Here is a 19,963-nt window from a genome sequence, read left to right as displayed (position 1 = left end):
GCATCAATTCTTCAGCTCTCAGCTTTCTTTATAGTCTAACTCTCACATCCATACATGACTACTGGAAAAACCATAGCCTTAACTAGATGGACCTTTGTTGGTAAAGGAATGTCTCTTGCTTTCTAATATGCTGTCTAGGTTGGTCATAGCTTTTACTCCAAGGAGCAAGCGTCTTTTAATTTCATGGCTGTAGTCACCATCTGCAGTGATTTTGGAGCCCCAAAAAATAAAGTCTTTTCTCATTGTTTCAATTGCTTCTCCATCTATCTGCCATGAAGTGATGGGACCAGGTGCCATGATCTTAGTTTTCTGAATGTTGAGTTTTAAGCCAACTTTTTCACTCCCTTTAACAGGGCACTACCTGAGAACTAATGCTTCATGAATGCAGCCAGTTTTACTTGGTTTGTTCTTGGAGAACCATTGTACAAATGCTTACTTTAAAGTTACTGAGCAATAGAAAATTATGATCTTTTAGGGGAACTAATGGGCTTCCCTGGTGGCTCAGACAGTAAAGAATCTACCTGCAATGGTGTGGACCCACGTTTGATCCCTGGGTCGGGAAGATCCCCTGAAGAAGGGAATGGCTACCCACTCCAGTAATTTTGCCTGGAGAATTCCTTGGATAAGGGAGCCTGGCAGGCTACAGTCCATGAGGTTGCAGAGTCAGACACAACTGAGCAACTAACATAGAGTGGTGCTAACAGGCTTATCTTTAAACCTCGTGATTTTTTTTTTGGTTTTCATTTTGCTTCATAAAACCTCTGCTTTATCAAGTAATAAGGTACCATTACCCTTCACACCACTAAATTATTTACTTTCCAATCAGCATATCCAATTAAGTAAAAATAGCATTTTGGGACAATAAGTTTTCAGAGAAAGCCAGAATTGCTTGCCATCTCCTCACGAAAACCATAGTGCATGGTGAAAACAAGATTGGGGAATGTAAGTAGAAGCACGCTTACATTTCCCATCTTTCTAGCAGGAAGAGGTAATAGCAGGATGGTAATGCTTTAGGCTGAGTGACCAAAGGAAGGTAGGGAAGATGTGACTGGAATACTCAGATGGGTCAGATTCTAGCTACATGATTTAAAAATGGTTACTGCTGCTTGCTTTCATGTCATTTGGAGAACTGGCAAGAGAGCCTTTACATTCAGATTTCATTTCCTGTTTTAGGACCCCTTTAAGGGTGCATGTGGACATAGGAAAATGCCTCTCACCCTCAGTAGGCAATCTGTTTTTCTCACAACTTCAAGTGACTTTAAAACCTGTAACTTGATCTGAGGTTGGCAAATCTTAAGTTGATGATCCTTGAAATCACCTTCCTGCTTGCGATTGAGGTCAAGTTGGATTCAACTGGTTTGTACTGCCTTTAGGGCAGCAAGACCAAAAACGGCTGAACTGCAAATATAGCACGCTTCTGGGCTGAGGCAGCGTCTGATGGGTGCAGAGGACTTGGCTGTCAGCCAGCCCGCACAGGGAGACAGAAATACAAACCATGAGAAGTAAAATACTGTCTCACAAGCCAGAAACCATAGAGACAGTCCAGTCTCCACGTCAATTAAAGTGAAGGTTTGTTGGCAATAACATTTTGTCCAAGTAATTCTGACCTAAGAAAATGCATTTAACTATAGAATGCAGGAGACCCAGATTCGATTCTTGGGTCAGGAAGATCCCCTGGAGAAGGGAATGGCAGCGCACTCGAGTAGTCTCGCCTGGAAAATCCCATGGACAGAGGAGCTTGGCGGGCTACAGTCCACGGAGTCGGACACGACTTAGCCACCACCACCACTTTAGATGATAAAACACAAGCAGTACAGTAGAGTAACACATGGGTTCACTATAGAGAAAGTATCAGTTACACTGGTTTTTGTTTTAAAATCCTTTCCCTGAGAAGTGAGAGCTATTGGTAGCGAACAACAAAGTGCAGTCAAGAAAATGGTGGTCATAACCATGGCTTACGTTTATGGTAACAAATTTGGGAGGAATGAAGATAAGTTTGCAGTCTCAACGTGCTCTTTCCCCTGTGAAACTTGCCTCTAGCCAAAAGCAAAATGAATAAGGTATAAAATGACCTACTTGTTTTACAGATGTTTGGGTAGCTTTGTGTGGTTGTGATATGGCATTCTTAAAGGTTTAACAGTTGAGAAATCAGAAAAAAAGATTGAATCAGGTTAGGATTGGAGAAGGAGAAAGATTTAATTTAATTTTTATGAACTCCAATTATTTTGCCTTTTAGAGACTGCAACCTTGTGCTTTCTCTTTTAGATGACAGAAATCTAGGAACTTTTTTCCACCAGTAATACAGCAGAGAAGTTGCTCTTCTGGTCTCAAAGTAAACCTAAACTTTGTTTAGCAAAATCTGTAATACAGTGACGGTGGTGATTTTTGTTGTTGTTTTAAATAAGGCCGAAGCACCAATAGCTATTTTTTAAAATTGTTGTCCAGAAAGAAAGTGTGGACTGTAGAAATCAAGTGTGGGTCAGGAATAAGATGAATGACTTGCAGTGAAGATAGATGAAGTAGCAACTCCAGTAAATTTTGTGTATAAGTTTCCCAATTGTTAAATAAAAAGGCAATGTTCTTACAGGAAAAGATGAATATTAAAAGATACCCGAGAAAGATACAAAATAGAACCAGGAATGAGGCTAGTATAAAATAGAAACCATAAAGACATACTTTTGTGCTAGGTGAGCACACAGGTACCCATTTCTTTGTAATCCTCAACCATCTCCCCACCTCTAAGACCCTCTAAAATGATTCCACAGGAATTACATAGGTTTCAAGTTGTCTCTTCAATGATATTAGTTGAATTTAGAAACGGACTGTGGGGTCAACTGTGTTGTAAGAGTCTGCAGCCCTCAATTCGAAAGTGTTCGCACCATCCCCTATTTTATGACTCAAACCTGTTTCACTCAATTTCACGACATGTCCAAACCTTGTAGATATGTGAGTTTATGACCTAGATGGTCTCTCCTTGGTGGTCTCAGACAAGCTGCCCCAACCCAAAGTGGTCTTGCCCCTTCCTTGAATTCGATCATCTTAATTTCCACACCATTTGCTTGGCCTTTCAAACATGCCCTGTTGCTGGTTACTTCTCCTTAGAGGCTGGTGCCCCATTTAGAAGGCAAATGCTTCACACTTGAGAGGGCCTCTCAACTTTCTCCCACAGGGCTCTGCCCCTGGTAGGCATTTGGGTCACACTGGCAGGTTGTTGGTGCCATGGAAAGGAGAGACCAACCCCTGATCAGTAGGCATGGAAGTACCCCTAGGCTGGGGAGTTGGGATGAGAGCCATAGCGCCAGTCTATCCAGCATGTGCTGGGTGGAGAAAGCACTTCCCTCAGACTGGGACATGATGCTCAACACCTGTGAGGACCCAGAAGTCTAGGCTTGGCCACATCTGGCCTCAGATCAGGAGAATGTTCATATGGTAGGTTGGCCCAGTTTCTCACCCTGCAGGAGGCCAGCTGCCCAGAGGACTTCACAGAAGTGTTGGCTGAGGCTGCATCTCAAGAAGAACTTGGGGGATTGCTAGCTTGACTGCTTAACAACAGGTAACTTAAAAAATGCTGTAAGAGTGCCTCCTCTCCATGAGTGGCTTTTGCTAATATTTCATATCTGCACAGTGTTGGGTATGTAGTAGGCAGCATTCAGCATGTGTTACTACCATTTGTTGAGCATTGGCCGTGTGCTCGTTGCTATTCCTGGAGCTTCCCAATGACTCTGAAGTATTATTATCCTCACTTTACATCTGTGGAGGTTCAGAGAGACTAACTCAGTATAGGTCATGTAGCTAAGAAATGACATCAAGGATTTAAATTCCAGTTGCTCTGTCTCCAGAGCCCTATTTCTCTACAAAATGGGTGCTAGCTTTTAGGGAAGGCACTCAGCCAAACTTAGACTCCTTAGTCCCTGCCTGCGCTGCCAATCCCCTGGGGTTAGTCCCAACACACTCTTTTTTCCCCTGGATCATGGAGAAGAAAAAAAAAAAAAAAACTAGAAGGAAACACTCCAAATAAAATTTGGCAATTGAAACCCACGCAGACAAGAAAATGATTGTTGAGCCCTGTGCTTTAACCCACAACCTGGGGAAATTACACTGGACATTGGTTAGTTCTAACCCCACACTGTTCTTCTTAGAAATTTGTCTCAAACAAATCATTTTTATTGCCCATGAGGACAATCCAACTCAGGCTGAAGCAGGAAGCAGCAAAGCAGTCATAAAAAGTGAGAAAGTCAGTTGACCTTAAAGCCACAGGCCATAAAGATCAACACCAGGTCAGTTTACAAATTGGCACCTCGAGGGGAAACCTGAGCCCCTTGCACCAGCTGTATGGACAAGGTTAGATGTGCTTGCCTGGGACTGACTTAGAGGGAATACCAACCACCAGGACCACTGGGATGGCACTGGGTCATGTGGACAAGTTATCTTGGTCAACTGATACAGATGCCATCGAAGGAGCAGGGACAGTTCACAATCAGGGAGGGCCTGAGTTGGGAATACAGGATCAGATCCTTCTCACCATTCATGGATTGAAAGCTATACTTTTATCCCTCAACATCTGACATCTCTGAAATTGGGATGCATTTTCAAAATCGATCTTTAAATTTTTTAAAGTGGTACAGATTATAATTGGTGGCATCTAGGATTTGATGAACTATGTCAGTGTTATTTACATGCAAGTTACAGGTGATAATGTCAGGAGTAAAGGACACTGGAAACAGGTGGTAAACTAAGTGAGAGTCCATGAGGCAAGTGAAGGGGGATCCATTAGCCCTTCCTGAAAAATGGCTTGACAATGAAATCCATCCAACAAAAAATCTATTAAAATCACAAAATAGCTAATGGCACCCCACTCCAGTACTCTTGCCTGGAAAATTCCATGGATGGAGGAGCCTGGTAGGCTGCAGTCCATGGGGTTGCTAAGAGTCAGACACGACTGAGCGACTTCACTTTCACTTTTCGCTTTCATGTATTGGAGGAGGAAATGGCAACCCACTCGTGTTCTTGCCTGGAGAATCCCAGGGACAGGGGAGCCTGGTGGGCTGCCGTCTACAGGGTCGCACAGAGTCGGACACGACTGAAGTGACTTAGCACAGACATTTACTATGATCCAGGCACTGTCCTAAGTGCTTAGCCTATATAATCTAATCTTTCCAACAACCCAATGAAGAGGATATTCTTACCCCCATTTTATAAATGAAGAAACAGGCACAGATGGGGATAACTAACTGTCCAAAAAGCTACCTGGTTGTAAATGGTGGTGTCAGGTTTCAAACCCTTGAAGGCTTTCTGACCCCAAGCCCTGGAAAAAAACACAACACTCAATGTGCAAATCGAGCATGAAGTTTAACTTCGAGCTTCCTGTCAGGCAGAGCAAAATAGGATCTAAAAGTAAGTAAACCTTCAATAAACATGAATCTACACATGTACTTTTAAAGTAATGTCTTCATACCATCATTGTTTTGAAAGATTCTCATGATTTCTTTAAGCCAAGCTGTATGGAAAAGTCCAAAGATGACAAAAACGGCATATTATTCCTTCTCTCAGAAATAACACAGAAGATCCCATGCCTGATATCTCATTTTGTGATTGAGGGGTGGGAGGGCAAGGGTAGATAGAGATGTGGAACATCCATCTGGAACTTTTTTGTAGAAAGTGGGTCACTTTGACCTGTTTTCTAGACACTAATTACCGAAAGGCCACTGACACATCCTCAGTCAGACAAGGCCAAAACAGAATTTGATGATACACCTGTAAGATCATAAGCTTCAGAATCAAGAAATAACTCGGTTTAAAATCTTTGCTCTAACTTCTTCATTGTTGTGTGATCTTGGGCAAGTCTCCTGACCTTTCTGAACTTCCTCTTACTCACTTGTGAAATTACACATCATCCTAGGACCTAATGCCCAGGGTTATCAGGATTAATATGAAACTAAGCTCCCAAAGCATACTGAGGCCTAGCCTAAGACAGGAAGCTGTCATTATGCCTAGAAATCTGCAGTGGTAAAGAATCCACCTGCCAATGCAGGAGACACAGGTTCAATCCCTGGAGGAGGAAATGGCAACCTACTCCAGTATTATTGCCTAAGAAATTCCATGGATAGGAGAGCCTAGTGGGGTTGCAGAGTCAGACACAACTGAGCATGCTCACAAGCTTTAAGCTTAAAAGAGTCCATAGCAGCAAGGACCATGGGTGTTTTTGATTATCCTCTTCCCCAAGGCAAATCTGAGGCAAATTGGAGAATTTTTTTTTTTTAGTGTGTTGAGCCATTGTTTTTAGCATTTTTTTTTCCTTAAAGAAATGCCAAAGGCCTCAAAACAGCCACACCCTACACAGGGTCTCATGCGAACAGTCAGATGATCAGGGTGGGCTGGACAAGAGGCTGGGAAGCAGAACTTGGCTGCCTGCTCCCAAGACACAAGCCCTAGAGCCCAAGGAGGAGCCTCCTTCCACTGGAGGGGAAGGCAGAGAGTCTGGGGGTTGGGAGGGGTGGGGGAGGGCAGTGGGGAGGCTGCAGCCCCAGGCAGCAGAGGGTTTTGCTGGAACCATCAATCAGGCTGTGGGTACAGACTGTCTGAGGATACTGTTTAGCTGCCCTTGGGTGTGAACTGGTCAGGGCACAGAGTCATCCTCTGGCCTGATTCCTGCCTCTGCCCAGGCAGAGGCTGTCCTACCCTGCCTTCCTCAGCATCCTGCGGCTCCCTCTATTCCTACACCTGTTATTCATGCGCTCATTCATTATTTCCTTCCTTCATGCATGCATTCATTTATTCACTCAGCATATCTCGAGCACTTGCCATATTCCAGACCCTGATGGTACAGGGAATACCAAGACAGTTCCTGACCTCCGAGAATCCCAGTGTTGAAAGCAGATGAAAACAAACCTGCAAAACTAAACAGCAAAGCAGGGGAAAAAACAACCTCATAATTGCTATAATTGGTCACAGACTGGATCATTATTCATGGCCTTACTTGCTGAGTTTATCACTGGAAGTGTTAGGTAGTTAGAATAGGAAAAAGGAGTCCAAAATAGCAGTGGCTAAAAGACAAAGAAAGGAAAAAGCCTGTGAAAATAAAACGAAGGAAGGTCAGAGGACTGGAGTGAGAACCTCAGGTGAAACAAACAGCCCTCCTGGCTAGTCCAATTTACATAGGGCAGGCTCAGGGGGAGGAGGAAAAAAACATGAAAAGAGGAGCCAAAATTGAGCATCTCACGTCTTTTGGGTCATCCTGTCCTCATGCCTCGAGGATATATTTTCCTTTGCTTGCCAAATAAAACTGAGCTGTAACCGAGCTATACCACTGGTTGGTCTGCCATTTCAAATTTTTGCTGTGGTGAGAAAGAACCGAGGAAATTACACACTTCCCCGACAGAAACAACAGAAAGAGTTGGCTGACAGCGGAGTCTGTAGCCAAACTGCCAGGGTGAGCATCCCAGCTCTTTACTAACTGTGGGAACTTGGGAGGAACTGAGCTTCTCTGTGCCTCTGTAACTAATAGCAGTTACAGAGAAGATCAGTAATTACAATTATGGGGATGATAGTAGTTAAATCCTCATAGGGTTGTCATGAGGATTAAAAGACTTAAGACTGGGTTTGACATATAGCACAGTGGAAGTGTTTAATCGGTTTTCTTTAAGACGCTGCAAGTTCTTCATATAACGATGGAGTTCTATCGCCATCCCAAGGTAGATGGGGTTCCACCCCACCCAAGCTCCCAGCAAGTGTGCCCCGTGGCCCTCATCAGAAAATGGATGGTGGCTCATTGGTAAGGAATCTACCTGCCAATGCAGGAGACAGGTTTGATCCCTGATCCAGTAAGATCCCACATGCCTCGGGGCAACTAAGCCCCTGCGCCACGACTACTGAACCCATGCATTGGAACTACTGAAGCCTGCATGCCTAGAGTCTGTGCTCTGCAATAAGAAAAGCCACCACAGTGAGAATCCCGTGCACCACAACTAGAGAATAGCCCCCCATTCACCACAGCTAGGGAAAGCTGGTGTATAACAACGAAGACCCAGCATGGCCAAAAATAAATAGATAAATTTTTTTTAAAAAATTTAAAAAAGAGAAGAAAATGGATGAACTATGTTGGCCCTAAGAGTTACTTGTGGAATTTCCCTGCCAGGCCCCTTCCCTGGACATTCTGAGTTGGAACCATAACCCAGGGGTCAATGAAAAACATGTTGCCTGCCATGTTGGTGAACAAAGGATGCTGCAGCCACCGCCGCCTAGCCATCACATTACAGCCAACCGGACAGTGACCCCAGAGGAAACTCAGGACGGAAACCCATAGAGCAGGATAGAGACTCAGGATAGATGCCTGCCAACCCAGCCGTCAGCTGCTGCGGTCACCCCCCGTGGTGCAGCCTCAGGACACTCAGGAAGAGAAAGCACTGGATACTGGCCCAGAGAGCTAAGGTGCTAGCAAAGGAATGATTTCTGTGACTCCTGCATCTTCCCATATATAGGAAAGTGCTAAATTCCTTAATCTGAGTTTTCTTTGAAGTGAAGTTAAGTGAAGTCGCTCAGTTGTGTCTGACTCTTTGCGACCCCGTGGACTGTAGCCTACCAGGCTGTTCCATCCATGAGATTCTCCAGGCAAGAATACTGGGGTTTCTCTGGTGGTCCAGTGGTTAAGAATTCACCTACCAGGAAACACAGATTTGGTTCCTGGTCTGGGAAGATTCCACGTGCTGTGGAGCAACTATGCCCATTCACCAGGACTAGTGAAGCCTGGGCACCTAGAGCCCATGCTCCAGAACAAAAGAATCACTGCACCGAGAGGCCACACACCACAAGGAAAAGTAGTCCCTACTGGCCACAACTAGAGAAAAGCCTGTGCATAGCAATGAAGAGCCTGTGCACCACATCAAAAAGACCCCATGCAGAGAAAAAAAAGGGGGATTTTTTTTTTTTTTTTGAAGTGCTGGGTACCTGGTTTTTGTTGCAAAAGCTCCTATATATTCTGGCTTCTTTACCTCTTCAGAGCGGTCCCTCAGCACCATCTGAGAGTTCTGTCTCCTGGGCTTGAAGTCCTCAAAATGTTCACCAAATAAGACAGAATTGTCAGCTTTTAGGAGGCTTCCCCAGTGGTTCATTGGTAAAGAATCTGCCTGCAATGCAGGAGCCATAGGAGATGTGGGTTTGAGCCCTGCGTTGAGAAGAACCCCTGGAGGAGAGCAGGGCAACTCATTCCAGTGTTCTTGCCTGAGAATCCTATGCACAGAGGAGCCTGGTGAGCTACAGTCCATAAGGTCGCAAAGAGACAGACATGCCTAAAGTGACTTAGCATACGCAGATGTCAGCTTTTAGCTTGTACATCTTTTTTTCAGTCAACACAGGCCACACAGAAGTATGTTCCCAGTTGAAAAACCATTGATTTGGTTCAACCCCCTTAATCTGACTGAAAACAATCAACTCAAGACAAGGTGAAGTTGGCAGCAAAGCCCAAACAGGAAAGTGAGGAGCTGTTTCCTTTCACTCCCTTTGTTGGAACCATGGCCCAGCGGTCCTCACAGCAAATGGGACCCTAAAAATGGTGGGGCTTTGAGGGAGAGTGCCAGAAACCAGGGAGGATTCTGGGAAACCACAGAGGATCCTGGGAAATCAGAAAGGATGCTGGGAAATCAGGGAGGATGCTGGGAAACCCCCTGAGGACAGTGCTTCTATCCTTCCCATGGCCTCTCTACCTAGCTGCCTCTCTCAGTTCAGAGCACACTCTTCGGCTCTCTTCTGCAGTGCACACCTCTCCAGGATCTTAGGAAGCAGAAGTGCCTGCTTGTAGACAGAACAAGGCATGATTCAGCAGCCTTTCAGTGGCTGAAGGATGGAAGGGAGATATCAAGGGGTCGGAGAGTCTTTGATGGTACAGACTTTCCTTGACTTACAATGAAGTTACCTCACGATATCATAAATTGAAAATACCCTAAGTACAAAATACATTTAATGAACCTAATCTATCAATACCGTGGCTGATCCTAGTGCACCTTGAAAGAAAAGTGAAAGTGTTAGTCGCTCAGTCACGTCTGACTCTTTGTGACCCCATGGACTATAGCCCACTACGCTCCTCTGTCCATGGGATTCTCCAGGCAAGAATACTGGAGTGGGTCACCATATCCTTCTCCAAGGGATCTTTCTGACCCAGGGCTTGAACCCAGGTCTCTTGCATTGCAGGCAGATTCTTTACTGTCTGAGCCACCACAGAAGTGTTCCTTAAACATACTGTAAACACATTAGCCTACAGTTGGGCAAAATCAGCTAACACAGAGCCTGTTTTATAATAAAGTGTTGAATATCTCATGTAATTTATTGAGAACTATACTGAAAGTGAACTGCTTGTCTGGGTCCAGAAGAGTTCTAAGTGTATCTGTTGTTTATCTTTGTGATCCTGTGGCTAACCAGGACTGTGGCTGCCCTGCCCAACATCACAAGAGAATATCAGACATATGGCTAGCCTGGGAAAGGTAAAAATTCCAAGTATGGTTTCTACTGAATTTGTGTTGCTTTCACCTCATCATAACATCAAAAACTCCTAAGTGGAACCATATAAGCCAGAGACTGTATTTGTGGGCATGGCTGGAGACCTCGACCAGGAGGGGAGGCAGGGCCAATAGCCTGTTCATCTCTCAATCCGATTGTTTGATTCAGGAAGAATCAGACATTTTAAAGAAGGTTCTAGATGCAATGCTAAGTTTGAAGCATGAGTCAGCATTCACCAGGTTGGGTGAGAGGGGTGGTGAATGTGTAGAAGTATGAAGCAGCTTCTAGGCATTTTAGGGAACGTGAAGTAGTACAAGTCCAGAGAGCAGTTACAGTGTTAGTTCCGCTTATCAGCTATGTGGCAGCAGAGGAAGAAGTGCCAGAGAGGGCAAGGCAAGAGGCAGGAGCCGACAACATCATGAACATTTTTTTCCCTCTTTGCTGCATAGAAGTAATTATCATTTATAGTCATCACATGGTATTTCAGAATGTTTTGGCTTATTCGGTGATAATAATAATAATAACAGGCAATGTTCACCACAATCTCACTAGGACTGGGTGTTATTTTGTCCAAAAAAGGTTTGGTACCTAGGGTGTTTATAGACCACTGCTTCCTCCCAAGGTCCACAGTCCCAACACAGTCCCTGAATGAAGGGGAAAACTCTTGAAAGGTGGATGAAGTGTTAAGCTGTGGAGAGGACAGGACCCATACAGACTGGTAAAGTCAGCCAGAGTCATGGGGGTTTTGCCTTTAGGCTGGGAACGTTACTCTCTTTCCGTTGTCTAGTATAAAAATGTTTCCTTGAGGCAATAATGGGATTTCAAGAGCAAGAGGTACAGGCAGAGAACATATAACCTTGAGTAAAAATGTGTAAGTGAAAAAAGAAAGGTGGATGGACAGAGGTCACATTCTCCCAATAACATCTCACTGAGAGTAAACATTCTCCACCATTTAACGTCACCAACCTCACTCCCTTTACCCAAGCCTCCTCTTGCATCCATCTCATTGTTTGTGATTGCTTCTGCTTCTGTCTAGTGGTCAGACTGTGAATCTAGACCTAAAGGCAGGGATGTTTTCCCATCTGGTTTCTGGGAGTAAACAGTGACACACAGTGTGTGGCTCAAGGGACCCCAGAAGGTTCTGTGGACTGGTCTGAACACCCCGCCTCCATTCCCCACCACCACCAAGGAGGCTGGTTGCTAACTCTTGTGGAATAGTCATTCTGAGGAAGAAGAATCACCTGCATTCAATTTTATTGGGCAGCGGGATGGGTAGGAGGAGGCAGAACTCTTTAAAGTTGGGTTGTGGCAGGCTCTTGGGAGCACAGAGTACTGGGGACAAAGTGGACGCAGGTTGATGGCCTCTGTTTCTCTTTTCTCACCCCCAGTGCTTGGCCCAGAGGCGAATGGGCACAGGGGCTTCACGAAACCCTGCGGTGTGACTGACCCACACGGGTCACTTAAAGCCACCTGATGGGACTCCGGACTGTGTATTAAGACAATAAGCAGACACACTCCCAGCAGAGCCCTGTGGCAGTGGGGAGGGCTTGATCTGCATTTGGAGACAAACTGTTTATCTTTGTCTCTGCCTTAAAAGGAGGGAAAAGGAATTACATTACCAAAACTAGGAAGCAGGGCCACTAGCCTGCAAAAGGAAGGCTTTGCCAGGGCCCGGTGGTCCCCCACAGAGGACTGTCAGTTCTGATGGCCAGAGGGTGGTGGAGGTGTTTGATGGCGAATAAAGAATCTAGGGGAAAGTTTCCCTGGTGGCTCAGATGGTAAGGAGTCTGCCTGCAAAGTGGGAGACCTGGGTGTGGTCCCTGGGTCAGGAAGATCCTTTGGAGAAGGGAATGGCTACCCACCCCAGTATTCTTGCCTGGAGAGTCCCAGGGACAGAAGAACCTGGTGGGCTACAGTCCATGGGCTCCCAAAGAGTTGGACAGGACCGAGTGACTAACACTTTCACTTTTTCCACTTTGAGGTGTGCCTGAAGGACCCCAGGGTCTGTGCACAAGGGCAGAAGCTTTAGACTGGGCTGGTTCCTGACTGGGGATGAGGGGCAGGCCAGGGAGCTGGGGAGCAGGTGGCGAGGCAGGGACCCCAGGAGGCTGACTCCGTGCCCTGAGCCTGTCAGCCCTGTGCCATCACAAGATGGTAGAGAGAGGAGCAGAAGCATGCGTTCCTTTGCTCTCACAGTTCCACTTTTAGAAAGTTATTCCCTGGAGATGTGCCTGCGGTGAACCATGGGTGTGCACTGTAAGGGTAAAACCAGGAAGCTTCCTGTCCATCCAAGAGGGCAGGGCTAACCCTCTGTGGGATGTCAGGAAACTTTACGAGACGGAGACAAAACTGCCGGATGAGAACAGAGCAAGTTCTAGCATGGTATGCTCAATTTATATTAGTAGCTGAAAAAGCTTGGAAGGATTTACACCAAGGTATTATTAATACCAGTGAGGTGTGAATTAGGGGAGAATTGGACTTTCATTCTGATTCTAGCTTATATACTTCTGTCTTGTTTGGACATTTTACACCAAGCTTTAGCTTTTTAATTGCTGAGGCTATCTGTTTATTTCTTTTTAAAATATATGTAAAAATTAATTTTTATTGGCATACAGTTGTTTTTTTCAAAATTTAATTTTTGATTGGAGTATAGTTGCTTCTCTTTTTTTTCTTTTTTTAAGATTTATTTAGTTGTTTAATATTTTGCCTGCGCTGGGTCTTCATTGTTGCTCTTGGGCTTTCTCTAGTTGTGGTGAGCAGGGGCTACTCTCTCGTGGAGCACAGGCTCTAGCATGCAAGGGTTCAATAGTTGTGGAGCGCTGGCTTAGTTCCGTGGCCTGTGGGATCTTCCCGGATCAGGGATTGAACTGGTATCTCTTGCGTTGCAAGGCGGATTCTTAATCACTGGACCACCATGGAAGCCCTTTATCATTACTTTTTTTTTTTCTTTTTTTGGCCACTCTGCACAGCATGTGGGATCTTAAATTCCCTGACCAGGGATGGAACCCATTCCCCTTGCATGAGAATCACGGAGTCTTAACCACTTCCAGGGAAGCCCCTACAGCAAACATTTTTAAAAAGTCAATTTAGGGAATTTCCTGGTGGTCCAGTAGTTAGGGCTCCACACTTTCACTGCTGGGGGCCCAGGTTCAATCTCTGATGGAGGAACTAAGATCCTATAAGCCACATGGCTTGACCTCAATATAGCATTTAAAAAGTTGCATTTAAAATTTCTGCCTTCAGTTCTGTGAACAAGTCATTCTAGCAAAGGCACAGAGCACCTACCCACTTCCCCCTTTATTCTGTCCACATTCTCTAAGGTGGGGAGCGTGAGGGGGTGCAGAGCATGTGAGGGAGTGGAGGGCATGAGGGGGCTGGGAGTTGAACTGCTCTGCACTCTGCTGTGTTTCTTGGCACATAATTTAGCCCTTCTGAGCCTCACTGTGTTCACCTATAATGCAGGCTCAGAGCTACCTCTGATGCTCTGGGCCCCAGGGAAGTAGAAGTTGCCGCAGTCCAACTCCACGGCCAGGGCAGTGTGGGTTCAGAGTTAGACCCAGGCTCAAGGTAGGGGAAAGAGGCAGGAAGGAGACAAGGAAACAGGGGTGAAGACGAGCTCTTATTTCTTCTGGACTCGGGCTGTGGGTACAGGAGGTCTTCATGTCACTTGGGTCCAGGGCTTCCCGCCCTGATGCTGACCCCACCTTCTTCAAGCTTGGGTCTTCCTGGCCCTCTCCAGGCATCTCCAGCTAAACAGACCTGGGCTGTCTGGGCTGCACCTAGCTCCCCTGAGACTGTGTAGCTCACACCTTTGGACCCAGCAATGTAAAGTTCTTCTTCATCAGCAAGAAGTGAGAATTTTGGAGAGATGAAGAAATGCAGTCCGCAGACATTCAAGGGTGGATTTAGAAGCAGAGAGAGGACTGGTTGGGCTGGGGTGGAAGTGGGAGAATGGTGGCCTTTACAGCTTGGGATACAAACACAGGACCCAGTGAATAGGGTGTGTGTGTGTGTGTGTGTGTGGTGGGGGACGGGATCACCTTCTGGAGCAGTCAGAGGTGGATCCCAAAGGAATCCAATGCCAGGATGAGATGTCCCAAATGGGGCAGCAGAACTTGAGATGCAAAGGGAGACCGGTGATTTGGGGACCCACCCCAGCAAGCCCAGCCTCAGGAGTCCGAGATCACAGGTTCTGAACTCCTGCCGCCAGGGCTTTAGAAGGTCCCTGGAAGCTGCCGGTGACTGCCTCCTGACCCACCTGGCGCTTGAGGGACTCCTCAGACATCTGTCACATGAGTGAGCCAGGAAGGAAATAGAGATAGATGCCCTTCCCATTCACACCCTGCCCCGGGCCACCGCTGCTCAGCAGCAAACTAGGCCACCGGCCTGACCCAGTTTCCCCGGGAGCCAGGCGAGCCCTAGGAGCCCTGGATGAGGCCAGAGCAGGCGTCCAGGGTGACTCCCAGGCGCCGCCCCGCGGCCCCGCGGCCCTCCTCTGCAGTTCCTTGGATCGGTCTGACTTTGGCCTCGGCCACGACTCTTGTGACTCATCTCCGGGAGGAGAGAGAAGAAAGGGGCCTTTGTGGTCCCTGCGCTGGCCCGAGACTGGTGCGTCCTGGGGCAGCACCGCCCCCCGGTGGCCGCGGCGCTCCGGGGTGCTGGCCCAGCTCCGGCCCTGCTGGCCTTGCGATCCGGTCCGTCCAGTGATCCAGAGCCGGTCTGCCCCGGTGCAGAGGGAGGGGCTGCGTGCTGGGTGAAGCCTCTACAAAGGGTGGAATTGTTCGTCCAGCGCCCCGGGGAGAAGGCAAGCTCGGCCTTCAGGAACCCCTCCCCGGGGAGCCCTTTCACAGAGCGGGGCGGGGGCCATGGCCTTCTCTAGTGAAAGCCTGGCTTGGCTTCCTGCTTTCCGCCTCCCAGAGACCACGTGTCTGCTGTATTTTAAAAATAGATGCGAACATCTGCCGTTTCCCTTTTGTGAGTGGTCTATTCATATCTCTTGTCCATTTTTTTTTTTCCATTTTCGATTTTTTTCCTCTTACTGATTTTTAGAAAATTTCCTTCATGTTGAGTCTCTCATGTGCTGTAAATATTTTCCTAAGCTTAGAATTTACCTCGATTTTGGTTTTGGTGATTTTTGACACATACACCCGTTACATTTTTATGTTCTCTGATTTTTGATGTTTTGCTTTATTCTCTCCCCTGTTGCTTTCTGCTTATAGGACTGTTTCCTTCTGAGTTTCAAAGGGTTCCCTAATTTTCTTCTAGATCTCAATTTTTTTTCCTTCTCCTTCCCACTCTCCTCCCCTCCTCCCCCGTTCCTCCTCCTCCTTTTAAATCCTGGAATTTAGCTTTTAGATCCTGGAATTTCTTTTGATATAAAGTGTGAAGAAAAGGGGAGAAGGAAATGGCAACCCACTCCAGTGTTCTTGCCTGGAGAATCCTGGGGATGGGGGAGCCTGGTGGGCTGCCGTCTATGGGGTTGCACAGGGTCGGACACGACTGAAGCGACTTAGCAGCAGTGAAGAAAAGGGGCTTCCCAGGTGGTGATAGTGGTAAAGAACTTGCCTGCCAATGCAGGAGTCAGATCCCTGGGTTGCCAAGATGCCCTGGAGGAGGGCGTGGCAACCGACTCCAGTATTCTTGCCTGGAGAATCTCATGGACAGAGGAGCCTGGCAGGTTATGGTCCATAGAGTCACAAAGAACTGGACAGTACTGAAGCGACTTAACAAGCATGTGAAGTAAAGATGTAAGCTTATTTTTTTCCCCCAAATAATTAGCTAACTTCCAAAATACCATTCATTATTCAGTCTTTCTCCTTTAGCAGAGTATTTCCTCACTGATTTGAAATACCACCTCAATTATAAACTAAATGCTTGGGCTTGTTTCTGGCCAAGCAGAAACAAGTCAAACGGAATAGAATTCTTCAAAAAAAGAAGTCAAAAAGAATAGACTTCTTTAAAAAAAAAAAAAAAAAAGCATTAGACCACTGCTCATGAATTTAGGACATATTCACATTCTTTAAGTTCCAGCTAAAAATGCAGTCTTGAGTGAGACATCCATGAATGAAAACTGGATGGGAAATATTTCATTTAAAAGGATAAGACCGTTCTGGGGAATTCCCTGGTGGTCCAGTGGTGAGGACTCTGTGCTTTCACTTCCAAGGGTGCACCCAAATTAAAAAAATAAAAGTATAAGGACATTTTAAATTCTTATAATGCAAAACGCCAAGCTCCCCTGCAGAAGGGCTAGGTTAATTTATCTTCCACCAGAAGAGTATGAGAATGCCCTTACTATACTCATGCCAAGGATGAGAATTGTTTGTAAAAATAGATCGTAATTTCAAAGACAAAAATATACCACTTCATTGTTCTGTCTTAATCTGCAGTTATTTGGTGCTGGGGAACCCCTTTCAGCAGGACCACCTGGGCAGTGCTGGCAACTGCCCTATTTCCTCATCTGAGGCTCACCTGAGATCTGCCTTTGCCGCCTCTGTCTACTCCTTATGGCTAATATGACCATGATTTTTTTTTTAATTGAAGTGAAATTCACCTAGCATTAAATTAACCATTTAAGTGAACAAACCGTTGGCATTTATTAATAGTACATTCTCAAGGTTGTGCAACTATCACCTCTATTTAGTTCTAAAACATTTACGTCACCCCCAAAGCAGACCCATAGCAATTAAGCAATCAATGTCCATTTCTCTCACCCCATAACCTGGCAACCACAAATAGGCTTTCTGTCTCTATGGATTTAACTATTCCAGATATTTTATATAAATGGAATCATATATTATGTGATCCTTTTAGAATATTAATTATTTTTGGCTGTGCTGGGTTTTCGTTGCTGCATGGGCTTTCTCTTGTTGCGGTACACGGGCTTCTCACTGTGGTGGTTTTTCTTGTTGCAGAGCATGGGCTCTAGAGTGTGCAGTCTTCAGCAGTTGTGGCGCACAGGCTTAGCTGCCCCTCAGCATGTGGAATCTCCCCAGACCAGGGATTGAACCCGCATCCACTGCATTGTCAGGCGGATTCTTAACCACTGGACCACTTATGTGACTTTTTTTGTGTCTGGCTTTTCAGTCTTAGCAAAATATTTTTGAGTCTCACCCATATTGTTGTAGTGTGTATCAGTACCTTTATGGCTGAATAATATTCCATTCCAATTTGCTTATCCATTCCTCCCCTGATGGACTTTTAGGTTACCTCCACTTTTTTAGTGGAGAAGGCAATGGCACCCCACTCCAGTACTCTTGCCTGGAAAATCCCATGGACGGAGGAGCCTGGTAGGCTGCAGTCCATGAGGTTGCTAAGAGTCAGACACGACTGAGCGACTTCACTTTCACTTTTCACTTTTACGCATTGGAGAAGGAAATGGCAACCCACTCCAGTGTTCTTGCCTGGAGAATCCCAGGGACGGGGGAGCCTGGTGGGCTGCCGTCTATGGGGTCGCACAGAGTCAGACATGACTGAAGTGACTTAGCAGCCACTTTTTTAGCTATTGTGAATAGTGCTATGAACATTAGTACAGACTATGATTTTTTGAAGTAATAACTGGGTAGCAATGTGACAAAGCAAGTTTTCTAATCTGTGAATTTTTTTAATATGAAAATTTCATGGTGTTGTAAAAGCAAATCATATTTTGACATACATTTCATGATATCAATGAAAACTACCTGTAAAGAGTAGAGGGGAGAATGCACATTTGTTGACCACAGATGTCTCAGGCTTAACTGATGGTAGCAGAATGTGCCCTGCTTGTATCCCCTGGCCACCTGGAATCACTTGCAGATCGTAGCCTTAGGAAGGTAGCTTCCTACATCTGTGCCTCAGGACATGCAGCCTGCACAGGGGCAGCTCAGAAGTACCAAGGAGTTGCCAATATCCCAGGTGTGACCCTTAGCCAATGAGGAGCATCCTTACCCCTCTGCTGAATCCTGACATTTGTTCTGTGCAGCCCCGCAGAGGGTCCTGGTGGGAGTGACCTGTTACCCCCAGTGGTCATTTGATCATGTGTGCAGACATCAGGGGTGTCTCACCTCTGTTTCACTTCCCCTCCCTCACTGCATGTTGGATTTCTGACTCCTTCCTTTGTTTATTTTGTAATTGGCAGAAAGTGAAGAGGAACTAAAAAGCCTCTTGATGAAAGTGAAAGAGGAGAGTGAAAAAGTTGGCTTAAAGCTCAACATTCAGAAAACGAAGATCATGGCATATGGTCCCATCACTTCTTGGCAAATAGATGGGGAAACAGTGGAAACAGTGTCAGACTTTATTTTGGGGGGCTCCAAAATCACTGCAGATGCTGATTGCAGCCATGAAATTAAAAGACACTTACTCCTTGTAAGAAAAGTTATGACCAACCTAGATAGCATTTTCAAAAGCAGAGACCTTACTTTGCCAACAAAGGTCCATCTAGTCAAGGCTATGGTTTTTCCAGTGGTCATGTATGGATGTGAGAGTTGGACTGTGAAGAAAGCTGAGCGCTGAAGAATTGATGCTTTTGAACTGTGGTGTTAGAGAAGATTCTTGAGAGTCCCCTGGACTGCAAGGAGGTCCAACCAGTCCATCCTAAAGGAGATCAGTCCTGGGTGTTCATTGGAAGGACTGATGCTAAAGCTGAAACTCCAATACTTTTTCATGCGAAGAGTTGACAGGGCAGGAGGAGAAGGGGACGACAGAGGATGAGATGGCTGGATGACATCACCGACTCGATGGACATGAGTTTGGGTGAACTCCGGGAGTTGGTGATGGACAGGGAGGCCTGGCGTGCTGCAATTTATGGGGTCGCAAAGAGTCGGACACGACTGAGCGACTGAACTGAACTGAACTGAGCAAATTACTTAAACCCAGTGCCTTAGGGACCCCATTTATAACATAGAGCTAGTCCTAAATGCCTGCCTCGATGAGCACCAAATGAACTAACGTACGTGAAGCATCTAGAAAAGTGCCTGGCACAGAGCATGTGCTCAAAATATCAATCATGATAATATAAATAGGACCAGCACAGATTCTGAGGACTGAAACATGCCTGGCCCAGTTTCTTCATCTGAAATGTGGTTTAAAATGCTTCTTTTGAAAGATGAGGGTGAGGAGTACGTGGCATGACATAATCTATGCTAAAAAGCACAGGGCCTGGCCCCAGGTGAGGACCAGTCCTGGCCAGACCAATCACTCTACCTTCATGGAATGGCTGTGCCACCATGAGTGACTTCCACCAAACAGGAGGGGCCAGTGCTGGGGTGTAGGTGAGACATTTCAGAGTCCCCGGTCACTTCCTCCTTTGTCTCTGGAGAATGGTGTGACCTCAGGTGGGTCATTGTCCCTGAGGCTTTGGTTTGTACCTTCCCCAAAAGAAGTGGTTGAATTTAGGGGATGGTCAAATACTGTACTGGCTCTAAAGATCTAGGGAGAGTCCTGCCCTGGGATGGACAGACACACAGATGCACACACACACACACACACACACACACACACT

The sequence above is a fragment of the Bubalus bubalis genome, chromosome 3 (assembly GCF_019923935.1).
Source record: "Bubalus bubalis isolate 160015118507 breed Murrah chromosome 3, NDDB_SH_1, whole genome shotgun sequence".
In the NCBI taxonomy this organism is placed as follows: domain Eukaryota; kingdom Metazoa; phylum Chordata; class Mammalia; order Artiodactyla; family Bovidae; genus Bubalus; species Bubalus bubalis.
This window is presented reverse-complemented; position numbering follows the sequence as displayed.